Source organism: Haemorhous mexicanus, chromosome 16 (genome assembly GCF_027477595.1).
Source record: "Haemorhous mexicanus isolate bHaeMex1 chromosome 16, bHaeMex1.pri, whole genome shotgun sequence".
NCBI lineage: Eukaryota > Metazoa > Chordata > Aves > Passeriformes > Fringillidae > Haemorhous > Haemorhous mexicanus.
This window is the reverse complement of record NC_082356.1, coordinates 8,586,324-8,611,604: the sequence shown is the minus strand read 5'-3', so window position 1 is coordinate 8,611,604 and position 25,281 is coordinate 8,586,324. Positions and strand designations below refer to the sequence as shown.

General features: G+C 52.5%; 1 pseudogene; it reads right to left on the bottom strand.

The window, feature by feature from the left end:
* The window catches only part of LOC132334706 (zinc finger protein 850-like), a 1,213,125-nt pseudogene that overhangs the window by 485,220 nt on the left and 702,624 nt on the right, over window positions 1–25,281 (bottom strand).

The window sequence follows — 25,281 nt, the reverse complement described above, 5'->3', positions numbered from 1 at the left end:
CGAGCTCTGCTGCCAGGCTCGAGCTGCTCAAGGCACTGTGTGTGTGTCCCTGCAGTGTCACAGGGAGCAGTTATTGCAGGCAGGGGCTCCCCCAACACGTGGGGTTCAGCAGAGGCTGTTGGAGCACTGCCAGCTCACACACTGACCTGAAGCTTGCCACGGTTCCCTGGCAAAAGGAGGCCAAATTCAGCCCAAGGGTAATGCCAGAAATGCCAATCCCCTCCTGTAAGCATGCCTTGCACTATTTCTGAGTCTGCCTTCCAGTGTCATCTGTGAGCCTGGACACCAGGGTGCAAGGCTGAAATGGGCCTTTGGAGTTCTCCTGCACACAGGGACACAAAACCTTTTCCTTTTCTGGTGATGCAAGCAAACTGCCACGTGCTCCCATCAAGCAGAGCCCTGATTCTGAGTGCTGGCATTGTGAGAGATGATGAGTACCTGGTGTGTGCACAGTGCAAAATCCCTTCTCATCTTGGAGTAAAGCCCAGAATAATCCCAACCTCTGCTTTCTTTCAAAACAGCTTAACTAATATTTGCATTTCAAGGAAGGGCATCATGTTCTCTTCTTGATCACTCCTATGGCCCATCTAAGGCCAAGAGCCACCAGTGCACAGGGGCAGTTGCATCCCACTGTGGCTGCCAGCAGCATGATGGGACCAAGAGCTTGTGTCAGAGCAGCAGGAATCTTGTGGAGAGTGGGAGCTGATCAGCTGAGCATTGAGAGCTTCCAGCGCTGGGTTGAGCTGGGTTTGGAGGGTTTCCTTGGCTCCTTGGGTGGTTCACTCATCACTGATGCTCTAAACAAAGGCTTACAGGAGTGTGGTTGCAAACAAGCAGTGTGAAGTGTGCAGAGCAATGTTTTGCTGTCTCTCTCTGTTGTAGGAAGGAGAAATCGGGCCGAATTGTTCGGCCGAAATCAAGGTGACCTTCAAACCCCTGGAAGCACTGGAGTATGGAAGTGTGGCTTACTGCAGCATCTCAGGTGCAGCTCCTTTGCCCTGCTTCTCTGCCCCTCAGTGAAGCCATGGTGCAAGCCTGAGCCCACTGGGCTCCCATGGAACTGCTGGGAAGAGTCCCTGGTCAGCAGGGCAGTGCTGGCACATCCCCCCTGGCCCTGCAGCTTCCAGGGAGTCTCCCGTGCCAGGCCAGGACTCAGAATGCTGGGTCTGCCTTACTGATCCCAGAACAGCCCAGGCAGTGCAGGGAGAGGTTTTCATGCCGTGGCTTTGCCAGCATTTCCTCAAAGGCCAGAGAGCTCCAGAGCAGAAGAGCTTTAGTGAACAATCACTGAGCCCCTCCAGGCCCCTGGCCTCCAGGATGGGTCCATTTGACATGGATCCATCATCAGGTGGTAGGAGCTGAGTTAGAAATGGGCTCCCTGAGCCTGGACCACCTCCCAGTGCCCAGACAGCAGCAGAGCAGAGGTGGCTGAGCCCCACTGAGCCCAGGCTGTTTGTAGAAGGAACAGCCTTGGCCAGCACCTGCTCCTCTCCCTGTGTGGCAGTTGTCACTTTGCAGCTCTCAGTCTGTGCAAATAGAACACAGTGCTGAGTGTCACAAGGGGAGGACTTGGGCAACAAAGTCCTGTGCTGCTGGGCCAGGGAGTTTGGTCATTGCCAAACTCTGTGTGAGCTTTGTGTCTTCACTGAATGGATTTCAAAGCTGCTCTGGGTGCATGGGAAGGAAACCACAGAATCACAGTATGGTAAGGATGGAATGGACCCTAAAGATCATCTAGTCCCAAGGCCCCTGCCATGGGCAGGGACACCTCCCCGTCCTGGTTCTGGGCAAATCTGGGAGAGAACCCCCAAAGGGGCTCCTCTAGGAAATCGGATTCTATCGCCCCTCCCCCAACCGGTCTGGGAGAAAATACTTCCTTGGAGAAAAGTGGAAAAAACTGTTTATTAAACAAGAAAACCTAAACAATATTAAACAATAAAACCCCTTGCTGCTCCAAAAGAGATGACAAACCCAGAAAGTCCCCTCCCCAGATTCCAGTTCAGCTCACTCAGTCCCTTATCAGTCCCTCTGGCGCTGGAAATCCCGTGGCCCAAGCCCCGGCCTGGCCCACTGATGCGAGCTGCTGGTGCTCTTATGGTTGTTCAGTCCAGAGCAGGTGTGAACAGGTCCAAAGAAAGGGAAAAATAAGGAAAAAAAAAACCAAAAACCCACAGTCCTGGGAACTTCTTTGCCTCAGCTAGCTAAACTAACTAAAAGCAAAAAAAAAAAAAAAAAAAAAGAGAGCCCTGTCCTGCCGTCTGTTCATCTGCAGGCAATGCAGTCCAGGAGCAGGAATGTGTAGGAGTGAGTTCAGTGTCTGAAAAACAAACTGCGCGCCTCCTCTCCCCCCCTCAATCCTTGGAGCAAGTCTTAAAGGTGCAAAACTTACTATTCAGCATAAACGGAACAAGATGATTGGGGATAAAAGTATCATACAGTCAACCTAGGACATGTCCCCTTGGTTCCCATGGGTCCCAAAGTGTCAGAAGAGTCTCCATTGTTCCATAAGGCCCCCAAAGTCACTGTGCTCTCCTTGGTTCCACAGGGCCCCACAGTGTAACAATGGACTCTTGGCTCCATGAGGTTCTTCAGTCACAATGGTCTCCTTGGATCCACAGTGTCACCATGGTCCCTTTGTTCCATGAGGTTCTGCAGTAGAACACGGTCACCTTGGTTCCATGAGGTTCTGCTGTGTCACCATGGTCCCTTTGTTCCATGAGGTTCTGTAGTAGAACACGGTCACCTTGGTTCCATGAGGTTCTGCTGTGTCACCATGGTCCCTTTGTTCCATGAGGTTCTGCAGTAGAACACGGTCACCTTGGTTCCATGAGGTTCTGCTGTGTCACAATGGACCCATGGTTCCACAAGGCCTTGCTGTGTCACAATGGCCCCTTGGTTCCAAGAGGTTTCTCAGGGTCACAATGATCTCCTTGGATCCGCAGTTTCACCAGGGGCCATTGGTTCAGTGTGGCCCAGTGTGCCAAAATGGATTTTGTTTCCAGGGGGTTCTGCAGTGTCACAATGGACCCTTTGGTCCAGGAGTTGGCACAGTGTCACAGCTGACTCCTTGGTTCCGTGAGGCCCTGCCATCACCACATCTCCAAAACATCAGAATAAGACTCCTTAACACTAATTTGCTATTTAAGAGGGGATCATTTATTCAGGCCTGAGGTCTAGTGAGGGATAACTCCTAACCTATGTGGACATGTAATTCTCCAGTGTGTTGCTTATATAGAGTTGCTAAATGTGTATTACAATTTACCCATTACCATAAAAGCCACCCCATTCCCAGATTTAGTCCTGCTTTTGTCTATCACTGCATTCTTTAGCCAGATGTCTTCTTCTTCTCTTCCAACCATCCTTCCTGGGAAAGCAGCCCCTGCATGCCTTGGTCCTGTGCTAAAAGTTCACTGGCATGGTAAAAATTGAATTAACCCTTTTGGTATCAAGGCTGAGGCTTTGTGTGGGCAGGCAGAGGCAGGCAGGAGGCAGAGCTGTCAGCAAAGGAAGGGGCCAGCCAGGTGGGACAGCCGGGGGATGAGCACAGCCTGCAGGGACAGAGGCCAGGGCAGGGACACCGTAGGACAGCCTGGGCTGCACAGGGCACAGGGATGGGCAGCAGCTGCCAGGCCCTGACAGAGCCAACTTGGGCAGCACTTTGGCCATGGCTGCTGGCCCTGGGCCTGAGGCCATGAGGGGACAAGTGACCCTGGCAGCCCTGGGGCCTCATTGCCTCCTTGTCCCTGCTCAGCAGCCTGGCAGGGGCTGCCCCATGGTCCTGCCCTTGGCATTGCCCATCCCCACATCCCAGTGCCCATCCTGGGAAGAGCCCTGAGCAAGGAGGGAGGGACAGGATCTGCCTGGCCAGGGGCTGGGGCTCAGGCCTTGGCCCTTTGCATTCCTGAAACACATCCCCACCATTTCCCTCATCCAACCCCTGGCACTCAGAGCAGCTGAGGAATGGAGTCACATCCAGGGCTGTCCCCAGGGCTCAGGACTGGGGCCAGGTCAGTGAAATCTTTTTATTGCTGATCTGGATGAGGCCATTGAGGGCACCCTCAGTCAGTTCCCAGGTGAGCCCAAGCTGGGTGGGAGTGTGGCTGTGCTGGAGGGCAGGAAGCTCTGCAGAGGGATCAGGACAGGCTGGAGCCATGGGCCCAGGACAGTGGGATGAGGTTCACCAGGGCCAAGGGCCGGATCCTGCCCTGGGCTCACAACCACCCCAAATCCCTGACTGCCCTGCCCCTGATCCCCACAGCCTGTCCTGTTTCCTTCATCCCTGCATTGCCAGGGACTTTCTGGGACAAGGGAGCTCTGCTCTGGCTATGGAGGGAGGTGCAAGTGCTGCCACTGGATTGGGAACCACAACTCATCAGGTTTGTGTCCTTTGGGGGTCAGGAACTGGTGGGACTCAGAGGCACAGAAAGTTTTTCTTCATGGCCAACAGACCATAGATGAACAGGTCACAATTTAATAACCATCATACTCTTCCCTGAGCCATGTGCAATATCCCAGCAGTGTCTGATGAGTCCAATACCCACAAAGTGATTGCTGAATTAAAATTAATTTGAGACACACGTGGTTCTGAGATAGATATAAACACAATTAAGTTCTTGTATCAGGATGCTCGTCCTGGAGTGAGGGCAAAACAGCACAAACAATTCCTGATTTGCAAAGCTGTCAGTGGTGGATGGAGAAGGGAGGTCAGGCTCCTCCTGCTGTTGAGGAAATGCTGAAACCAGCCTGACTCATTTCATCTCCTCCAGTCCTGGTTGCTCTCCCCTTTTTCCCCTTCCACCCATTGGCTTTTGTCTCCCACCAGGCCCCACAGGGAAGAGCCTGGCTCTGTGTTCTCCATCACCTCCTTGGTGGCACTGCCAGGCTGGGATGAGGAGCCCCTCAGCCTTCCCTGCTCTGGGCTGGACAAGCCCAGCTCCCTCAGCCTCTGCTCACAGCCCAAGGGCTCCAGCCCCACCTTGGAGGCCCTTCCCAGACCCTGCTCCAGCTGCCAGACATCTTTCCTGCCCTGGGGAACCCAAACCAGGCCACAGTGACCTGGATAATCCATGAACTTTGTGTCCTGGTCACACAGCCCTGGCCCCTTGTCCCCATGTCAGGCTCTGGGGTGGATTCTGTGGAACATCCTTGGGTGGAGGCTGTGGCTCCAGGTGGGCCAGGGGGATCCCGTGGGACAGGGACCCTGCTGGGCATGGACAGCCTTGAACTTGTTGGGAGAAACTTTGAGGGGGATCTGGGGCAGAGTGACCAACCCAGTGACCTCACACAGCCCTGCTGGGATGTCACACAGCCCCTCTGTGATGTCACAGCCTGCCCTGTGATGTCACAGCCCATTCTCTGATGTCACACAGTTGGTCTCTGATGTCACAGCAGAGTCTGTGATGTCATAGTCTGCTCTGTGATGTCAGACCTCTGCCCTGTGATGTCACAGCCTTCTCTGTGATGTCACAGACCATTCTCTAATGTCACAGAGCGGGTCTCTGATGTCACACCAGAGTCTGTGATGTCATAGCCTGCTCTGTGATATCAGACCTCTGCACTGTGATGTCAGACCTCTGCCCTGTGATGTCACAGAGGCAGTCTATGATGTCATAGCTGCTCAATGACCTCACATAACCCACTCTGTGATGTCATAGCCCACTCTATGACCTCATGTTACCAGATGATAAATTGTCTCCACCAGGTGAGCTGACACCTGGAGCTTGTTCTCCAAAACCCCAGGCCTATGGAAACCACACAATGCCCATTGTGTGAGAAGGGGAACTGGAAGTTCACCAGCCTCAGTGTCCTGCCAGCTCAGCCAGGCCCACTGGAACATTGGGGTCCACGACCACCAGGGACCACCAGAGAGACCCCCAGGACTAAAGGGCATGGGTAAAGGGGAGGGGAAATATGTTAATGATTTTGGGGAAATGATTATCACATGTGTGAAATAGAAGAAGAAAATCACCAGATTTGCAGATGACACCAAGCTGGGTGAGAGTGTGGATCTGCTGGAGGGTAGGAGGGCTCTGCACAGGGGCCTGGACAGGCTGGATCCGGGGCCCAAATCCAACAAGGTGAGGTTTAACAAGTCCAAGTGCTGGGTCCTGCACTTTGGCCACAACAACCCCTGCAGCACTACAGGCTGGGGACAGAGTGGCTGGACAGCAGCCAGGCAGAGAGAGACCTGCAGGGACTGATGGACAGCAGGCTGGACATGAGGCAGCAGTGTGCCCAGGTTGCCAAAAAGGCCAAGGCTCCTGGCTGGATCAGGAATGGTGTGGCCAGCAGGAGCAGGGCAGTGATTCTTCCCCTGTGCTCAGCACAGCTTGGGCAGTGCCTCGAGTGCTGTGTTCAGTTCTGGGCCCCCAATTTAGGAAGGACATGGAGGGGCTGGAGTGTGTCCAGAGAAGGGCAACAAGGCTGGGGAGGGGTCTGGAACACAAGTCCTGTGAGGAGTGGCTGAGGGAGCTGGGGTTGTTTATCCTGGAGAAGAGGAGGCTCAAGGGAGACAAGGCAGTGTCAGGGCACAGGTTGGATTGGATGATCTCCAAGGTCTTTTCCAACATTGCTGATTCTGTGATTCTCTGAAACCACCCTTGGAGCAGTTGCAGGATGAGCCCTGGGCCTCCTCTTCAGAAGCTCCAGCAGCCCAGGTCCCTCAGCTTCTCCTGCCAGGCCCAAAGCCCATCCTGTCAGTCCTGCAGAGCCTCTGCAGCTCCTCCTCATTGCCCAGAACAGGGAGCCCCAGAGGCAGACACAGCAGCCCAGATGTGCCCCCCTGGCCTGTGGTGCTGATGGCAGGGGAGCAGCAGGAGGCACTGCAGGAGCCTGCAGACAATTCCTGCAGCACTTGTGGGATGATCCTGCTCCCCAAGGGACGTTCCCATGGTGCCAAGTCAGGAACTGCAATGGGGAGTGGGGCCAGAGAGGAAGAGGCAAACAGGGATGGGCTGTTTGCAGGAGAGGGAAGAGGAGTGGGCAAACGGAAGAAATTTGTAGCAGGAAGAGTAAGGAAAGCAAAGGTGAAGCCAAGGAAATGCTCAGGGCAGTTTGGGGTTGCCTGCCAGGCAGCCCTGGCTCTGAGTAACAGCATCTGCAGTGGGACAGGACACTCCCAGCTGATGGGAACAAACTTTCTGGCTGACTGCAGAGGCCAGGACAAAGCTGAGTGGTTTCCCTGCTGTCCCCAGCCCCTGCTGGCCCCAGGGGCTGATGGCATTTGTGCTCCCTCAGGTTCATGTCCCCACACCAACAGCATGGGTGTGCTCCCCCTGCTCTGTGCAATGCAAACAGGGGCTCCTGAGCCAGTGCTGCCATGTCTGTGCCTGCAAGGATGGGGCACCTGTGTGAGCTGGGGGAGAGGCCAGGGCTGCAGAGGGGGGATGTTGTTGGCAACTCCATGAGGACGCTCTGGGATGCTGCCCTGGGCTGTCCAGCACACTGGGGATGGATCAGCCCCTGCTCTGCTGCTCCTTCCCATCTCCCCCAGGGCCCTTGCAGAGCACCAGCCATGCTGTTTGCCCCACTCTGCCCTCGGCCACCCTGGGGCTGCTCACGGGGGTTTTCTGTGCTGAGCATTGTTCCTGGCCGTGTTCTTGAGAGAGCCTGGGCAAGGAGCCTGGAGCCCCCAGGGCCTGGCCTGAGGTGTCAGCGCTGCCCCAGCAGTGCCCATGACCTGTCCCTGCTGCAGCCCTGGCACTGCCACCCCCAGGGCTGTGCCCGGCCCCGAGAGCACTCAGGCCCTACAGCAACACCAGGGCCACCAGGGCAGCGGGGCAGGGCCACGGGAGCAGCACTGGCAACACCAAGTGCTGCTGCTGCTGGGCACAGCTGCTGTGCCAGCACTGATCTGCCCCCAGCTCTGCACACAGACATTGCTGCTGCAGCTCCAGAGAAGTCAACACAAGGGCATCTCTGCAGAAAACTTTTCTGGGAAATCCTTCAGTTCCTTTAAAGCCACCTAAAGTGCAGCCCCGCATTGGAACAGTCTTTGGCCAAAGGGAAGGTAGAGAGAAATGAAATCAGAAATGGCACAAGGAATGACATTTATTTTTGGACAATATGAAAAAAGTAAAACAAAGAAAAATTACATGAGAAATGAAACCAACAAGAAGTATCAAAGATGACGTTTATTACAAGTGATTTGCAGAAACTGGCCAGCAGTTTAATGTTTCTGAAAGCAGCCAGAAATCATTCTCCACACTGCAGCCTTGAGCTCCTGGTTCCTCAGGCTGTAGATGAGGGGGTTCAGGGCTGGAGGCACCAGCGAGTATAGAACTGACAGGGCCAGATCCAGGGATGGGGAGGACATGGAGGGTGGCTTCAGGTGAGCAAATATGGCAGTGCTGGTGAACAGGGAGACCACAGCCAAGTGAGGGAGGCAGGTGGAAAAGGCTTTGTGCTGTCCCTGCTCAGAGGGGATCCTCAGCACTGAAGATCTGCACATAGGAGAAAACAATGAACACAAAACAACCAATGGCTAAACAGGCACTAACTGCAATGAGCCCAAGTTCCTTGTTCTTTGAATATGAGCAGGAGAGCTTGAGGACCTGGGGGACTTCACAGAAGAACTGGCCCAGGACATTGCCATGGCACAGGGGCAGGGAAAATGTGTTGGCTGTGTGCAGCAGTGAATAGAGAAAGGCACTGGCCCAGGCAGCTGCTGCCATGTGGGCACAAGCTCTGCTGCCCAGGAGGGTCCCGTGGTGCAGGGGTTTGCAGATGGACACGTAGCGGTCGTAGCACATGATGGTCAGGAGGGAAAACTCTGCTGAGATGAAGAACATAAATAAAAAAGAGCTGTGCAGCACATCCTGTGTATGATATGGTCCTGGTGTCCCAGAGGGAATTGTGCATGGCTTTGGGGACAGTGGTGCAGATGGAGCCCAGGTCGCTGAGGGCCAGGTTGAGCAGGAAGAAGAACATGGGCGTGTGCAGGTGGTGGCCGCAGGCTACGGCGCTGATGATGAGGCCGTTGCCCAGGAGGGCAGCCAGGGAGATGCCCAGCAAGAGGCAGAAGTGCAGGAGCTGCAGCTGCCGCGTGTCTGCCAGTGCCAGCAGGAGGAAGTGGCTGATGGAGCTGCTGTTGGACATTTACTGTGCCTTGACATGGGGATCTGTAAAAAAAGGAATCATGGAATAGTTGGGCTTGGAGAAGATTTTAAATATCCCAGCACAGCTGGGGACAACTTTACCCCCACTGCCTGCCCAGGGCTCTGCTGCCTGGAGCTGTCCCTGCCAGCAGCTGCTTCCCTGTGCCCAGGGCTGGGCCCTGCCACTGCTGCAAGTGTCCAGCCCAGCCCTGGGGGCTCAGCTCTGCCCTGCAAACCCCCTCTGGCACTGCCCAGGTGCAGCTCTGGCTCTGCAGGCTCTGATGGCAAAGTCAGATCTATCATGAGGAGGCTGGAAAAGCAACACTGATGCTGCCTCTAAGGGGCCCTGTGCTGATTTCTGTCACTGCCTGGTTTACTTGCGATATATTTTTTTTATTTTCAATCTGAACTGAGAGATAAATATCTTTGGGCAATTTCCCATCCAGGCAACCCAGAGCAGTAGATAAAGAAAGCAGGATTTTCCCTTTTATGCAGCCCCTCCCTTGCTGTGCTCCCTGTATAATCTACATGGAAATGTTCTGCAGTTAAATGCCATGATGGGAGCAGTCCTGAACAATGCAGAATCCTCCCCACAGAAGGAGAAGCCTTACCAGCTGTATCTTCCCAGCCAGATCTTGTCCCCCAGAGCTGGGAGCAGCTCCCCAGGGCTGGCTGAGAGCTGTCCCTGGCAGGCAGCAGAGTCCCTGCCCCAGCACAGTGCCCTGGGCTGCACGACCCTGCTCTGCAGGACAGCCCTGGGCACCCCTGGCTGCTCTGCACAAGAGAGAATCAGAGAATGTACTCACAGAGTCTGCAGGCATTGGGATGTTGCAGCTTTAGGAGATGGCTCCAGGAGCTGCAGCTGCATTGTCCTGCAGCCAGAGGTTCCTGTGCCAAGGGCTGGCAGTGATTGTGCCCCAGGCACTTCTCAGCACCTTCCCAGCCCTGACTGATTGAAGCTCTCTGTGCCTCTGTGCTGTGCCCGGGGTGGCTGCAGGCAGTGCCCCAGCCCTGCTGGGCTGGGAGAAAAGCTTCTCATCAAGAGAAATGTGCTTTTGAAGCTCTTCTTGGTTACCAGGAGCTGTTTCTGTGCCAGGAGCCCAGCCCAGCTCAGCAGCACAGACACAGCACAAGGACTTTAATGACCCTCTGGGGCTTTGTGCTCAGGCTCCTGACAGGGAGCTGAAGAAACCTCTCCAGAACTCCAAGTCAGAATCCAACTCCAAAGTTTCTTGAACTTTTAATGGGTCCCACTGAGGGACACAACTGAGAAAGTGTCCCCAGGCCCCAGGCAGAGCAGAGAACTGGAGGCAGTGATGACAGGTGGGGACAAAGAGAAGCCAAGTCTTGGTGCCCTGGGGCACAGCAGGGTCTGTGCCACCAAGGGCTGGGAGGAGACACCTTGTCCTGTGGCACTGGGGCCTCCTGGCAGAGCCCCAGCCAGGCTGGGCACTGTCAGCCCCTTGTCCTGCCCTCAGCATCCCCCCCTAGCCCACATCCCAGTGGCCTCAAGGATCTGCTGGAAGGAGTCCCTGGGGAGCCTTGCTCAGCAATGGCCCTGGGGGCTCCTGAATGCTCCCAGGGACTGCAGGGTTTTCAAAGGACTTTGGGTTTGGCTTTTGCCTTGGAGTTTCTGAGAGGTGTGAGCAACCATGGCCTCCAATTACCTGCTGTAATTAGTCCCTGGAGAGGCTTTGTCTGTAACAACACTCAGTGGGGCTCATTAATGCTTCAAGGTACTTCAGTTCTTTTAAGGTACTTGGTGTTTCCCTTTGGATACAGACTCTGTGAGAGGTTTGTGCAATCATGGCCCCAATTATCTGCTTTAATGAGTCCCTGGAGAGCTTTGTACTGACACTCAGTGGGGCTCATTAATACTTTGAGACACTCAAGGTGTTTAAGGTACTTTGGAATTTCCTTCCCACACTGAGTCTCTGATAAGTTTTTGTGCAGTCCTGGCCTCCAATTCTCTCCTCCAAGGAGCCCATGAGGAGCCTGTGTTGGGTATGGACCTCAGTGGGACCCATTCATGCCTCGAGACACTTTGGGTGTTTTTTCTGCCTTTGGCTCCTGGAATGGTTTGTGCAATCTCCTCTCAGGCCCTGAGGCTCCAGGGCTCAGCTCCAAATGCACAGTGAGGCTCATTAGGATCAAACAAGTCCTGACAAACCATGGCTCTGCCTTGATTTCCCTCTGCTCCTGTGCAGTTCATCAGGGAGGTTTCTGTAGTGGTTTTGGCCAATGCATCAATAAGTGTGGTGGGTTCAGAGCTGGCTAATTACCAGTGCACTCACTGGAATATCCTTACTCATTTCCTTTGTGAGATAGGAGTAGGACAAAGGCCAAGTAGGCTCAGAACTTTGAAAGGATATAAAGAAAATGTTATTAACAGTAGCTAAAAGAGCAATAAGAATCAGAACAAAACTTCCAGAAGTCTTCTCTCCCTACAACCTTTTCTTTCTTACTGACAATGTGAGGAGACAAAACCTAAAATTTTCAGTCAGTTTACCACCTCAAGAATATTTTTTTTTTAGTTCACTTAAGGAGAGAAGTTCCTCTGTAAGTGTTGTGGAGACTTCTCCACAAGAAAACTGTTCTCTCAGGGCTTTTAATTTCCATGAATAGCAGCCACCTGGAAAAATTTGTGAAGTCCCTCCCATTTTTCACATCTTTTCCCACAGCTGTGTTTATGCGCCATGTCAACTTGTGGGGTATTAGTTTAAAGATGAGCTGTTTAAGAGCAGAGGTTCTCTTCATCTATTTCTGAAATCATTTTCATCTTTGGGAAGAGAGGTCTTGTCTCCCTGAGGGCACAGGGTCTCATCACTCTGCTCTCTCTCTGTACAAAGTTCTAATGGGATCACAGCTACTTCAACATTTGCTTCCTTTAGCATGGAGGCCTTTGCTGAACAAGTCATCTCCCCATACTTTTCATGCATCATAGTGAAAAAGAGAATCTGATGGATCAATTACATCCTTCCCCATAGCTTTACAAGAGGATTCCAGCCCCAAGATCAAGGCATCTCCTCATCCCTCCCATCTGGAACTCAGCTTCCTCTTCACGGACCTCGGTGTGTTCACATTGCCCCTCTCTGTGCCTGAACTTTGTCCTTTTCTCTCACTCGAGGGAGGATGGAAGCACTGACAGAGTTCATATCTCACCCGGGGCCTGCAGATGGTTCCGTGACCCCGGCTGGGCTCGGTCCTTGGGCCGGAGCTGTTTTACCATGGAGGTTTCTGCAGCGGCTGCGCTGGGGCTGTGTCAGGATGGGCCGCACTGGGGCAGGGCCAGGATCTCAGCAGCCAGGCCAGAACACAGCAGCAGCACGGCCGGGGGCCGATGGCTTCTCCTCCCCCTGCCCGGGGGTTGTGGGTGAACCCCAACGGTGGCAGAACCTTGGCCGAGCCGGCCCGGCCCGGGGCTGCTCCTGGGGCCCGGCGGATCCTGGCTCGGCCCGGGCTGGCGGCGGGGCAGGGCTCAGCAGTGCCCAGATGTTGGAACTGCAGCCATGGCCCGGCCCGGCCTCGGCCCCGCGGCCTCCCCTGCCCTGCCCGGCAGCCGATGGGGCCTGGCGGGGTCCCTGGGAAGGGGCCCGGCCCCACGGCAGGAACTGCCTGGGCTGCCCTGGCTGAGACGGGGGCTGGGTCAGCCTTGTTACCTCTGTGATAGCCAGAAGGGAAAGAGACCCTCCCAGGCTTTTTCATCTTTAATGTGTGTCTTCACAGGGCTGTGTACAGTTTCCTTAGTGGTTTAACAGATTGTCAGTTCTCAAAGCTAATTACTGATTGGTTTTTTTCATTGGAGGAAATTGCTTCTCTTAGAACATCACTTCAGTGAAGCAAAACCACCAAACAGCACAGAGCACAGAGTTCCATTGTCCATATATAGTGGTCACATGCCCGATGTTATGAGTTAAAAAGGGTTACCCATTTTTTTAAAAAAGGTTGTAGAAATACACGTTTAACCCATAGTGGCAGAGGAGAGTTCTTTGTTAGCTTCATGTTTTAATGACCTATTAAGAGTAGGTCGTTAACTCAGTATTGTTGAGAATTCCCCTTTTTGTATCAGTACCACCCTGCCTGGGCCAGGTGGATGGCCAGTGAAAGGAGGGAACAACGGCAGACATGCAAAGTAACCTCAGACTCAGCATGCCACGGGAAGGACCTCCACCACACTTACCGAAAAAAACCCAAAAGTGACAAGCCAATACAGAATTAGGAGATCAAAGTGATGTCTAAACATGAGGACAAAGGTCCAGAGCCTGCAGAGACACTGAGAACCTTTGTTGCCCCTAGCCCCAGACTAAAAGGACCTTGGCTAGAGCCAGTACCCTAGACAGAAAACCCAAGAAGCAGAATTAGGGGAATATCCCCACTGCTTTTGTGGGGACAGTACCCCCAGCTCTGCCCCCTAGTCGACGAAGCTGCATTTTCCTCCTCCTCCGAGCCACTCCTGGGAGCGACAAAGGTGTGACCGCAGACCCGTCTTACCTCCCAACCTGAGCTGATAGCTTTTAATAAAGGCATTGAAAAGGAGAAAGATCTCCTGCCCTATTTATTTCAGTGCTGGTCTCTCCCTGCTGGATGCTGTGGATGAACTCGTGAATGAGCTGTAGGAGAAGGGCAAGAATCCGGGGATGTTGCATGGAGTGCTCCACACACGGTGCTCGGCTGAGCAGGGACAGCAGGCCCAGCCCAGGTGGGGATGGCTGCAGGTACCTGAGCTGTGCTGCGGAAGCGGCCACGGCTGGATTCCTGCTCTCCCGTGCGCTCCACGGCTGCATCTGGCAAAGAGCAAGCACAGACAGAGCTGAGGGGCTGCGGGAGAGGCCGGAGAATACAGCCCAGCCCTGCGCTCCCCAGGCAGGGAGAGCCCCGGGATGCCCCAGGGGGATGGAGCACGGCCACTGAGGGGTGTCTGCGCAGCCCCTCTTCCGTCCTGTCCATGGGCATGTCCCCAGGGCATGGGATGGCATGGGATGGGACCAAGTTGGCTGCAGGCTCCAGCCCTGCGGCCCAGCTCTGCCACTCACCCTCCTGTGGTGGCTGGAACGGCACCACCTCTTCAGTCTCCTGCGCTGGGGCAGCTCCAGGGCCTTCTTCCTCCTCCTCCTCCTCCAGCCAGGCCAGCTTGGGCACTCTCGGGGGTCTCTGCTCCATGTCACTGACTGGAGATACTTGCAGGAGAGATGTCCTGGAAAAGCTCCGGGGCACCAAGTCCCACGCTCTGCCCTTGAGGGCAGCTGCAGAACAGAAGCCTCAGAAGGCCACAGGTCAGTGAGTCCTGTGCTCGGGCCTTGAGCTCAGCCTCAGGAACAAGGCCAAGGAAAAGCTCTGGGTCAGACAGGATCGAGTGCGCTGTGCGGGGGCTCCTCACGGCACCGCTCTGTCCCGTTCTGAGCCGTTGGGTGTTCCGAGCACCCGGGCAAGCTTCTATTTCCCACATGTCACAAAGGGCCCTTGGACACCGGCTTCCATTCCGTGCCACGGTGACTGTGCTGCAGCGTGCCACCCAGGGCCCTTGCACACACTGCCACCTGCCCTGGGGCTGCCCCCAGCCCACCCAAAGTGGCCCAGGTTGGAAGGAATCCCTGGCCCAAGGGGTCTAAGACAGCCCGACAGGATCTTTAGGAAGGGCTCAGACCATCAGCAAACGCTGCCCTGCTCTACGGGCTCCGTCCTATTCCCATATCTTTCCCTGAGAGCATTGTAATTTCTAAATTATAATCATTTGAAGGGAGGGGATTTACATTTTCCATTTCAGAGAAGGCTTCTGCCTTCCTTAGCAGACACCTGTCTTTTCAAAACAAGACAATTGTTTCTCATCTTGCAGATGTGCAGTTGCTGGGGAGCCCCCTTTTACACTAGGGACCTGGAGAACCATTCCCAGCAACTGGGAAAATCCTAGGTGCACCATCCACCCATAGAGGAGGTCTCCAAATTTGCCCCGAAAGTGGCTCCAGCTTTTATAGGCCAAGTGACTTGATGCTATTTTTAGCCCAGAAAGCCCTGCAGCTGATGGCACACTTCACAATCAGCAGGGACACAGCTAGGCCAATGCCCAGACCTCTGCTGGGAGGCTTTCTCCTCAAACACCTTTCAAACAAACCCCCATTCAATTCCGTGGGGAAAGTTTCTTCAAATTATACATTTCTGGCACATAACTACACAGGGTTATGTGAAAGATTCTAAAGCAGCTGCTTTGGAGTCAAAGAGCCAGCAATACGAGTCCTTGTCATCTGTTTGTAGCTAAATCACACTTCAGGAGATTTGAAGGAGTTAGGAAGGAGCTAGCGAGCAGACCTCTGAGTTTTTTAGATGATGCCATTTCTTTTCCTTATCTTCTACATAGACAGGAAGGGTGAGTTTGGCTCCCATCTCCACTGCACAGCTCACAAGGCCGCAAGACTTCTAGTTACAAGAGCTTCTAAGGATTTGTTGGCCAATAAGACACTGCTAACAAGAATATCTATGTTTTTCTTTCAGAGGTGAGACATCAGAAATAATGAAAATGTGTTGCATTGTAAACCAAAGAGTAAAAGAAACAAAAGCACTCACAGAAGATTTGGCAAAGCCAAGAGATGCCAGTGTAGCTTATCCTGTTGGCTGCTCAGTTATTGCAGCCCTTTGCTACTTTGCCATTTGTCTTATTTGGAGATTGTGCTCAGATAATTCAATGATGGGTACAAGATAAATCTAAAAAATCATAGCCGATCAATGATGCAAAATATTACAACTTAGGAAAATGTAAATAGATTGTGAAGTATTGACATCAGGGTGATGACAGTTACCACACAGAGACCAAAAGAAGCCCTTTTAACAAAACTTCAATTATATCCTTGTTCCTCAAGCCCTACTATCCATTTGTTTGGCTGATGTAGGATAATGTAAAAATCCTGTTCAAGAACTTGTATTGTTTATACTTTCCAACACTTCTGATGTGTTTTCTAAAAGCTGTGAGTATTTAGTTTGAAAAAAAATCTATTATTTTGGTAGTAACATTGCAGTTCTGTCTTTTCCTTTTGGTACTCAGCTGAAAAAATAACGGAAAAAAAAGAGCAGAAAAAGTTGCTGAGGTGGACAGTAGATCACAAAGTTACAGGAGACAAGTGCATTAATACTGCCACTGCTTAAGAGCATCTCTCACAAAAAGCAGACTGGCTACACTGTCCCAACTCCATCATTTCAATTCTCCATGTTTTGTTTCTTACTTTGCAAAGCTGAGCTGAGCCATTTTTACCTAATATGAATAACAACTAGTAATACACACTTACAGTTCTCTTGTATTACTGCAACAGCACTAGGTACCCTTAGAAGTTTTTTGGGCAATTGCAGTGCCATCCCTGAATTTAAACCAGATCAAGATATTATTTGTAGCTTATTCTTGAAGGTAATTTGTAGCAAAAGTCAAAAAATTATTGCAGATGGTCAGTGACTGGACTGTTATGTGTATGGGATGCACACGATGATTTAAGTACTGCTTCATTCTGTGTGACTCCAGGCTTTGAAAAGAGTAATCCCACTTGGCATTTGGACTCCATTTGGTCTCAGGAATTATGGAGCCAGAGTGACTTGTGAAAAAATGTCTCTGAAGTTTACAGCAGAGCTGAAGTGTACAGAAGGATGAGAATTCAATGAATAATTCAATGAATACTTAGAAAAAGTTTGAAATGCATATCCAGTTATCCCTACTGGCTATGTCCAGTGACTATCCACTGTTACAGTACAGTGCACAATGTCACCAGGAAAATTGTGAATGTGAAAGGCAAAACAGCCTTTTTGAGGCTCTTGTTATTTTCGTGTGAAGTATTTCCATGTATAATACAGGTGGCTCCTGTGTCTTGGTTTGGAAAGACAGGTGTTTGCTAAGGAAGGCAGGAGCCTTTCTTGAAATGGAAAAATGTAAACCCCTTCCTTCTGAATTGTTAAAAATTTGAAATTAAGGGGGGCTCTCAGGTAAAAATATGGGAGCAGGAATAACAGTTCTTTATTAGGGAAGTGTCAGTGATGGAGAGAGATGGGGAGACTGACTCGGTGATCAGAATCCGATTTTATTGTGGGATACAAGCACTTATATACTATTTTAGGGAGACTAGTACTGTGCACTACAGTGATTAGGTTAAAATCACAGACACAAACTTATGCATAAAACAACATCCCTTGCTTGCAGAGTTTAATGGGATTTTCTTTTTCCAGCAAACCCGTCTGATTTTTTACCAGCAAACCCTTCTTGCAATCTAGGTCTAATTTTTCAAAGTTCCGTTTGTTTTTGCCAAGGCATCCTGGTATCCAATCTCTTCTGTTAACCAGGTCCAAAGTCCATCATCTGTCTTCTGTCCTCCAACAGTCCAACATCTTAACACCTGAATTTTATTACTGACTGATGGGAATGGTTTAGATTGTAACCTCTGTCATCAATGTACAGCTCAGATTCTTAAGGAAGCGCCCTGAAGGAGATGATGCCTATTTGGAAAACGTGGGGGTTCCCAGGAGGGGGCACCCCTGATCCAGGGCATCGAGGCGCTGCCTGCAATCGTCCATAACCACCCCTAAGGAGCCTCCAGGGCTTCACCCTCCATGAGCTGCAGCAGACGTGTCAGGAAAGGTGACAAGAGCCCGTGGAATGGTCCTTGCTGCAGGCAGATTAGCCACTTGCAGCTCTTCAAAACTCCCTCCCATGAAAAGTAAAAAAACTTAAACCATTCCTAAATGTGAAAAACACATTCACTCTCCTGTGAAAATGTAAAAAGTTTAATAAAGGACAGTGGGAGACCAGGACCATGGAGCAAAGGTTATTACTGCCGGGTGCATCTTGGCACTCAGCCAGGAGCACCCTGTTCCCTTCGGAGATCCCCCTGAAATACCTTTTCCCTTACACCAGCCTGTTGCATATTCATAGACCCTCATGCATATCCATAAACTACTTCACATATTCCAGGAACTCTTCTACCTGGCCCCTCCTTGGGTCTGCCTTTTCAGAGCATGTGTGTTTCTTGGCTGTGGTTTTGGCTCCTTCTCTTTATCACCTCCAGTTTTGGGCCTTGGTCCACTCTGCCTTCAGATGGGGAGTGCTGATAGTTGGCAGATCTGTGCAGGTGTCCTCATCCTGTGTGCATTGGATGTTATCCCATCTCAGCAGGCATTTAACACAAGCAGCTATTTCTCTGTGCTTAATTAACAACAGAAATAAAAACTATATAACAAAGTTATTTAAAAAATGGTCCCAGACCATATTTGATCCCTGACAAGTTGATCCCAGTCTGTGTGGTCCTGATCCATATGGTCCCAGTCCATAGGATCCCAGTCCGTATAATCTCAGTCCAGTTTATCCCAGTCTGTGTGGTCCCAGTCCATAGGATCCCAGTCCATATTTGATCCCACTCCAGGCTATCCCGGTCTGGAGGGTTCTGATCCACAGAATCCGTCCATGTGATCCCCGTCCATGTGATTCCAGTCCAGGTGATCCCAGCCCATATTTGATCCCAGTCCAGTTGATCCCAGTCTGTGTGGTCCTGATCCATGTGGTCCCACTCTGTGCAGTCCCAACCCACAGGATCCCAGTCCATATCTGATCCCAGTCCATATTTGATCCCAGTCTGTGTGGTCCTGAACACACTCCCAGGGTCTGGAATTCCAGTTCCAAGCCAGGAAAAAATGTTCCTGCCCTTGAATTTCCTTGCTATCATCTCAAAAAATTAGAATGAAATTTTAAATAAATAAATAATAATTAAAATGAAGAAATTTTGATGAAAATGAAATATAGTAATTTCAACTCTTACTTACAATACTCCAATAATGATTCAATCCAAAACAGCAATAATTATTGCTATAAAATTCCCAATAAATATATATAAACAAATTATATACCAAGAAATACCTTTTGAAAGTTTTAACTCAATGGCTAATACTTTAGATAAAAAATATCTAAAAAAACTAACATGCAATCTAACACACCTTAGTTAAACAATTCATATTACAAATATACTAAACACAAAACCAAATACCACTATAATTTCTCACACATTTTAACCAAACAATTTAACTTTAATAACACCCTTAAATACTCTAAAAAAAAAACTAAAATTACTTTAAAAAATTTTAATTTCGGGTGGGTTGTTTCATTTGGATATTGGTTTTTGGATTGTTTGGGTTAGATGACTTAAAAAATGGGATTTTTATAGGAATTGAATCAGCTGAGAAGGTGGCACTCTGCAAACAAAACTGACTGAAAATGAATGGGACAGAAATCAGCAACTTTGAAAGTTTTATTTGCTATCAAATACATCCCACACACCCAGCCCCACACAATCCCCATCCCACCACTCCAAATTGGGATCCCACTTCTCCCAATCCCTTCCCAAACCCAACTCATCCGGGCAGCTGTGGAATGGAGTGAGTTTGGCCTGGGATTGAGTGGGGGGAAATTACTAGGATTTTGTGGCGAGTTTTGGGATTCTCGTGAATTTCTGGGGGATTTTGCGTGGTTTTTTTGGAATTGTTGAGTATTTAGTGGGATTCTTTGAGGTCAAGGTTTATTACGTAAATTTTTTGGGTTTCTTGTGGATTTTTGTGCAATTTGGGGGGGTTTTGTGGGGTTTTTTGGGTGTTGCCAGGATTTCTTTGGGTCCCGGGGTGGATTCTGTGGGACATTTTACGGTTTTGCATACAATTTTGGGGGATTTGTGGGGTTTAATTGGGATTTTGGCGGGTTTTGTTGGGATTTCAAGACACTTTGTGGGCTTTTATTTTGATTCTAGGGTGTTCTAACAGGATTTTGTGAGATTTAATTGGGATGTCGTGGGTTTTATAGGGACTTTTGGGGGTTTAATGGAGATTTTGGTGCCTCTCAGCCCTTCCCCACACCCAGGGACAACCCACGGACCACCCAAGGCCCCCCAAAATTCCACTAAAAATCCCCCAAATCTCCCCAAAAAAACAATAAGATCCTCCAAAACCCCCGAGAATCCCACAAAATCCCAGTGGAACCCACCAAAAAAAAAAAAAAAAAACCCTGCACAACACCAGTAAACTCCCTCAAAATCCAAAACCCCCCAAATCCACAACCCCCCAAAACCCAATAATTCCCCCAAAAACCCATTAATTCCCGCTAAACAACAAAATCCCTCAAAACCCAAAAAAGCCACCACCAAATCCCCCCAAAAATCCCCCAAAAAAGCCCCCAAAATCCCCTCAGACTCACTGGGGCCGTCCTGGATCAGGGGGCACCGGCCGGTGGAACAGGAGCCACTTCAGGGGGCCCTCGGAGCTTTTTGGGGAGGGGGCACCATGGGAGACCCCCCAAAAACCGGTAAGGGGGGGGAACCCCTGCTGTGACCCCTCCCCCTGAAACCCCCTGACCCCGGTTCAGGGTGGGCCTGGGACTCCCCCGGGACCCCCAAATCTCCCCCAGGACCCCTCCAGGAACCCCAAACCCCCCAGAGCCCCACAGGGTTGGCCCAGGACCCCCTGAGAGCCCCCAGACCCCAATCGGGCCCAGCCCAGGATGTCCCCTGAGACCCCCCCAGACCCTTCCCAAGACCCACCCAGGACCCTGCCAGGACCCTCCAGACCCCGCCCCAAACCCAACTCAGGCTCCCCCAGCCCCTCCCCAGACCCCCCCGGGACCTCTCCCCAAACCCCCCAAACCCTCTCCTAAAATCCTTCCAGACCCCCCCAAAGCCCCTCCCCAAAACCCTCCCAGGACACCCTCAAGACCCCCCAGAGCCCTCCCCAAACTCCCCCAGGACCATCCCAACACCCCCAGACCCTCCCAAGACCTTCCTACGACCCCTCCCACATCCCCCCCCTCGAGACCCCTCTTAGGACCCATCCGCACCCCCCAGGTCCCCCCACAATGCCCCAGGACCCTCCCCAGACCCCCCAGACCCCACCCAAAGCCCCGGACCCCTCCCCAAAGCGCCCCCGGACCCCCCAGGACCCTCCCCCGCCCCCCCGATCCCCCCCCAGGCCCCTCCCGCACCTGTCCCGCGCCCGGCGGTCCCGGCAGCGGCGGGGAACGGGGCGCAGCTTCCGGCTGGCCTCTGATTGGCCGGGGCGGGGAAGGCGGGCCTTGCTGAGGCGCGCTGTGAATGGTTGGTTCGGGGACGTGCAGCGCGGTGATTGGTCGGTTAGGCGGGGCGCGCCGCTATTGGCTGGGAGCCGGCGCACGCGGCTGAGGCAGGAGATTGCGAGAGGAGAGCGGCAGAGGAGGAGCTGAGGTGGGGTTGGGGGGAAACTGGGGGGGGGGGGGGGGGGGGTTTGGGGCGGGTCTGAGGCGAAAGGGGGGATTTTTGGGGGCATTGACTGGAAATAGGGGGGTGTGCAGTGGGTTTGGGGGGAATGTGGGGGGGTGTGAGGGGGCTTTGGGGGGTGTGAGCGGGCTTTAGGGAGCTTTGGGGGAAGCTTGAGAGGGTCTGGAGCGTTCTCAGGTGGGTTTAGGGGGATCTGAGAGAAATTGGGAGGGTCTGAGGGGATTTTGAGAGGAACTGGGGTGTTGTGAGGGGATCTGGGAGGTTCTGAGGTGGGGCTGGGGGAAATTCGGGGGAGTCTGGGGAGATTAAGGGGTCTGAGGGGGATTTGGGGCAGTCTGATGGATTTGGGGGCATCTCAGGTGGGTCTGGGGTGAATTTTGGGGAAAACTGGGGGGAGTCTGATGGTCCTGGGGAGGTTTTGGGGGTCTTGGGGAGTGATTTGGGTCCTGGAGTGGTCCTGGGCCAACCTTGGGGGGCTCTGGGGGTCCTGGGGGAGATTTGGGGGTGCCGGGGGGTCTCAGGCTCACCCTGAACCAGGGTCTGGGGGTTTCAGGGGGAGGCGGCACAGCAGGGGTTCCCCCTTCAGGTTTTTGGGGGGTCTCCCATGGTGCCCCCTCCCCAGAAAGCTCCAAGGGCCCCCTGAAGTGGCTCCTGTTCCACCGGCCGGTGCCCCCTGATCCAGGACGGCCCCAGTGAGTCTGGGGGGATTTTTGGGGGCTTTTTTGGGGGATTTTGGGAGGGTTTTGGGGATTTGGTGGGGGTTTTTGGGGAGAATTACTGGGTTTTGGGGGGGGGTGTTACATGGTTTGGGGGGGTTTTGTGGATTTGTGGGGTTTTGGATTTTGGGGGATTTAATGTAGTTGTGGAGGGTTTCTTGGGGGGGATTTATTGAAATTTTTGAGAGTGTTTTTAACTTTTGGTGGGTTCCACTGGTATTTTGTGGGATTTGCGGGTGTTCAGAGGGTTTTTTGAGGATCTTTTGGAGATTTTGGAGGTTTTTAGTGGAATTTTGGGGGGGCTTTGCAGTTATCCCCGGATGTTGGGAAGGCCTGAGAGGCACCAAAATCTCCTTAAAATCCCCAAAAGTCCCTATAAAACCCACGACATCCCAATTAACTCTCACAAAGTTCTGTTAGAACACCCTAGAATCCTGATAAATGCCCACAAAATCCATTGAAATTTCAACAAATCCCCAAAATCCTAATTAAACCCCACAAATCCCTGCAAAAATGTCCACAAAACCATAAAAAGTCCCACAGTCCCCCTCTTTGGCCCAAGACCCAAAGAAATCTTGGCAACACCCAAAAAAACCCACAAAAACCTCCCAAAATCCTAACAAAAAACTCCAAAAAATTCCTTAAAAAACCTGAACCTCCAAAGAATCCCACTAAATGCCTCCACAATTCCAATACACCCCCCCAAATCCCCCAATAATCCAAATAAACCCCCTCAAAATTCCAGAGAATCTCACAAAACCCTCACAAAATCCTAGTAAAACCCCCAAAAGTACAAAAAAACCTTAAAAGATTGCAATAAATCTCAAAACACCCCCCCACAAGGCCGATAGAATCCCCCAAAGTCCAAACCTACCAAAATCCACAAACCCCCCAAAATCCCCAACACCCCCCAAACTCAGTGATTCTCTCCAAAAACCCCAATAATTGCCCTAAACTCCCAACAAACTCCCCCAGCCCACTGGTATGAACCAGCTGTGCTCCACATGGCTCCAGTTGCTCTCTTTCACCCTCACTTTTGTTCCAGTCACTCCCAGTATCTCCCAGTGTTCCCCAGTTCCCTCCAGCATGTTCCCAGTCACTCCCAGTATCCCCAGTATGATCCCATTTGCTCCCAAGCATTCCCAGTCACCCTCAGTTTAGTGGCACTCACTGCCAGTATGATCCCAGTCACCTCCAGCATGATCCCAGTTCATCCCAGGATAAGCCCAGCAGTTTCCAATGGCCCCCAGCATACTCCCAGTCACTCCCAGTTGCTCCTAGCATGATCCCCGTTCCTCACAGCTGCTCCCAATCACCCTCAGCACCATCCCAGTTACTCCCAGTACATCCCATTTGCACCAACATGGTCTCATTTGCTCCCCACAGGCTCCTGCTCACTCCCAGTGTGATCCCAGTCTCCATCAGTGTGATCACAGTCTGCCCTGGCAGTCTGATCCCAGTATTATATCAGTACAAACCCAGCACAGTCCCAGTCACTCCCAGTATGATCCCAGTATAATGCCAGCACAAACCCAGTACAGTCCCAGTCACTCCCAGTACAATCCCAGTATGATGTCAGCACAAACCCAGTACAGCCCCAGTCACTCCCAGTACAATCCCAGTATGATGTCCATACAAACCCAGTACAGTCCCAGTCACTCCCAGTATGATCCCAGTATAATGCCAGCACAAACCCAGTACAGTCCCAGTCACTCCCAGTACAATCCCAGTATGATGTCAGCACAAACCCAGTACAGCCCCAGTCACTCCCAGTACAATCCCAGTATGATGTCCATACAAACCCAGTACAGTCCCAGTCACTCCCAGTATGATTCCAGTATGATATCAGTACAAACCCAGTACAGTCCCAGTCACTCCCAGTATGATGTCCATACAAACCCAGTACAGCCCCAGTCAATCCCAGTACCATCCCAGTCCAGCCCAGTCCCTGGCAGCGCTGCCACTGCTGGGATCCCCCAGCCCTGGGTGCGTTCCTCCCTCCCGGAGGTGCCGAGAGGAGCCCCAAGGGCTGGCAGTGCCCAGGCAGGGTCCCCAGCAAGGCCCAGTTTGGATGTGCAGCCCCCAGTTTTCCCAGTTTGCCTCTCCTTTGGCCCGGGCCGGGTTCCCCCCGCCCGCAGCGGCTGGGAGCAGCCGAGAGCCCCGCGCTGCCCATCCCGACCTGTCCCGGCTCCATCCCCGCTCCTTCTGCGGGAACGGGGCACCGAGGGTGTCGCTGCTGCTGGGGGAGGAGGAGGAGGGAGGGAAGGGGAGGGATGGAGGGGGAGAAGGAGGTGGAGATAAGACAGCAGAGGAGGATGAGGAGCGGGGGATGGAAGGAGAGGAGCGGGAGGAAGAGGAAGGACAAAGGCGGATCAAGGCTGGGCAGACAGAACCGCGCGCTCGAGCCCTGCCTGAATTCGCAGCCCCCACCTGTGGGATCATTGCCCCCCCATCGCGCAGGTGAGCGGGGAGGGGGAGCTCGGCCCTGATATCTCGGGGGGGCTGCCTGGGTTGGGTTTTTTGGGGGGATGTTTGGAGAATGAAGAATCCAAGGCTGAGTGGAAAAGGCCCCTTGGGGGGACATCGGGGGGTGCCAGTGGCGGCCGCCGGCAGAGGCAGCCTGGAGGAGCAGAGCCCTGTGTCCCCCAGGAGCCCAGAGTGGGGAGCCCAGAGAGGGGGGAGCGCCGCCATTGGCGGGACCCTCAAGAGCTGGAGAGGGGCAGGGGGGACTCCTTGGAGCCCCTGCAGCCCAGAGCAGAGAGTGAGGGGAGAAGGGAGCCCGGGAGCCCAAACAGCCCCGGCATCCCAGAATAGTGAGAGCGAAGAGGGGGGAGCTTTTGGGATTGCTGGGACTGCCAGCAGCCTGGGGAGGGCAGGCACCGAGGAGAAGGGGGACCCCCAATCCAAGTGTGATCCTGGCAGCTGGGACAGGGGGAAATCCTGAAAGCCACAGGGGAGGGACCAGGGACGGGAGCTCCTGGGAGGCTTTTTCAGGGCTGAATCTTCTTGTTTGGGAGTTTTTCTGGAGGCCGGGTGGCCGGGGACTTGTAGAGACAGACTCGGGCAGTGGGACCTTCAAACTCAACGTGTGTGGGGCAAGATGAAACAGGACAGCCTTACAAATATGATTGTCTGGCAAAAGATTTTGAGAATGTAGGAAGTATTAGCAAGATGGAAATGAAAGCAAGCTTTGAGATACCTTAGTTACTGAACAACTGG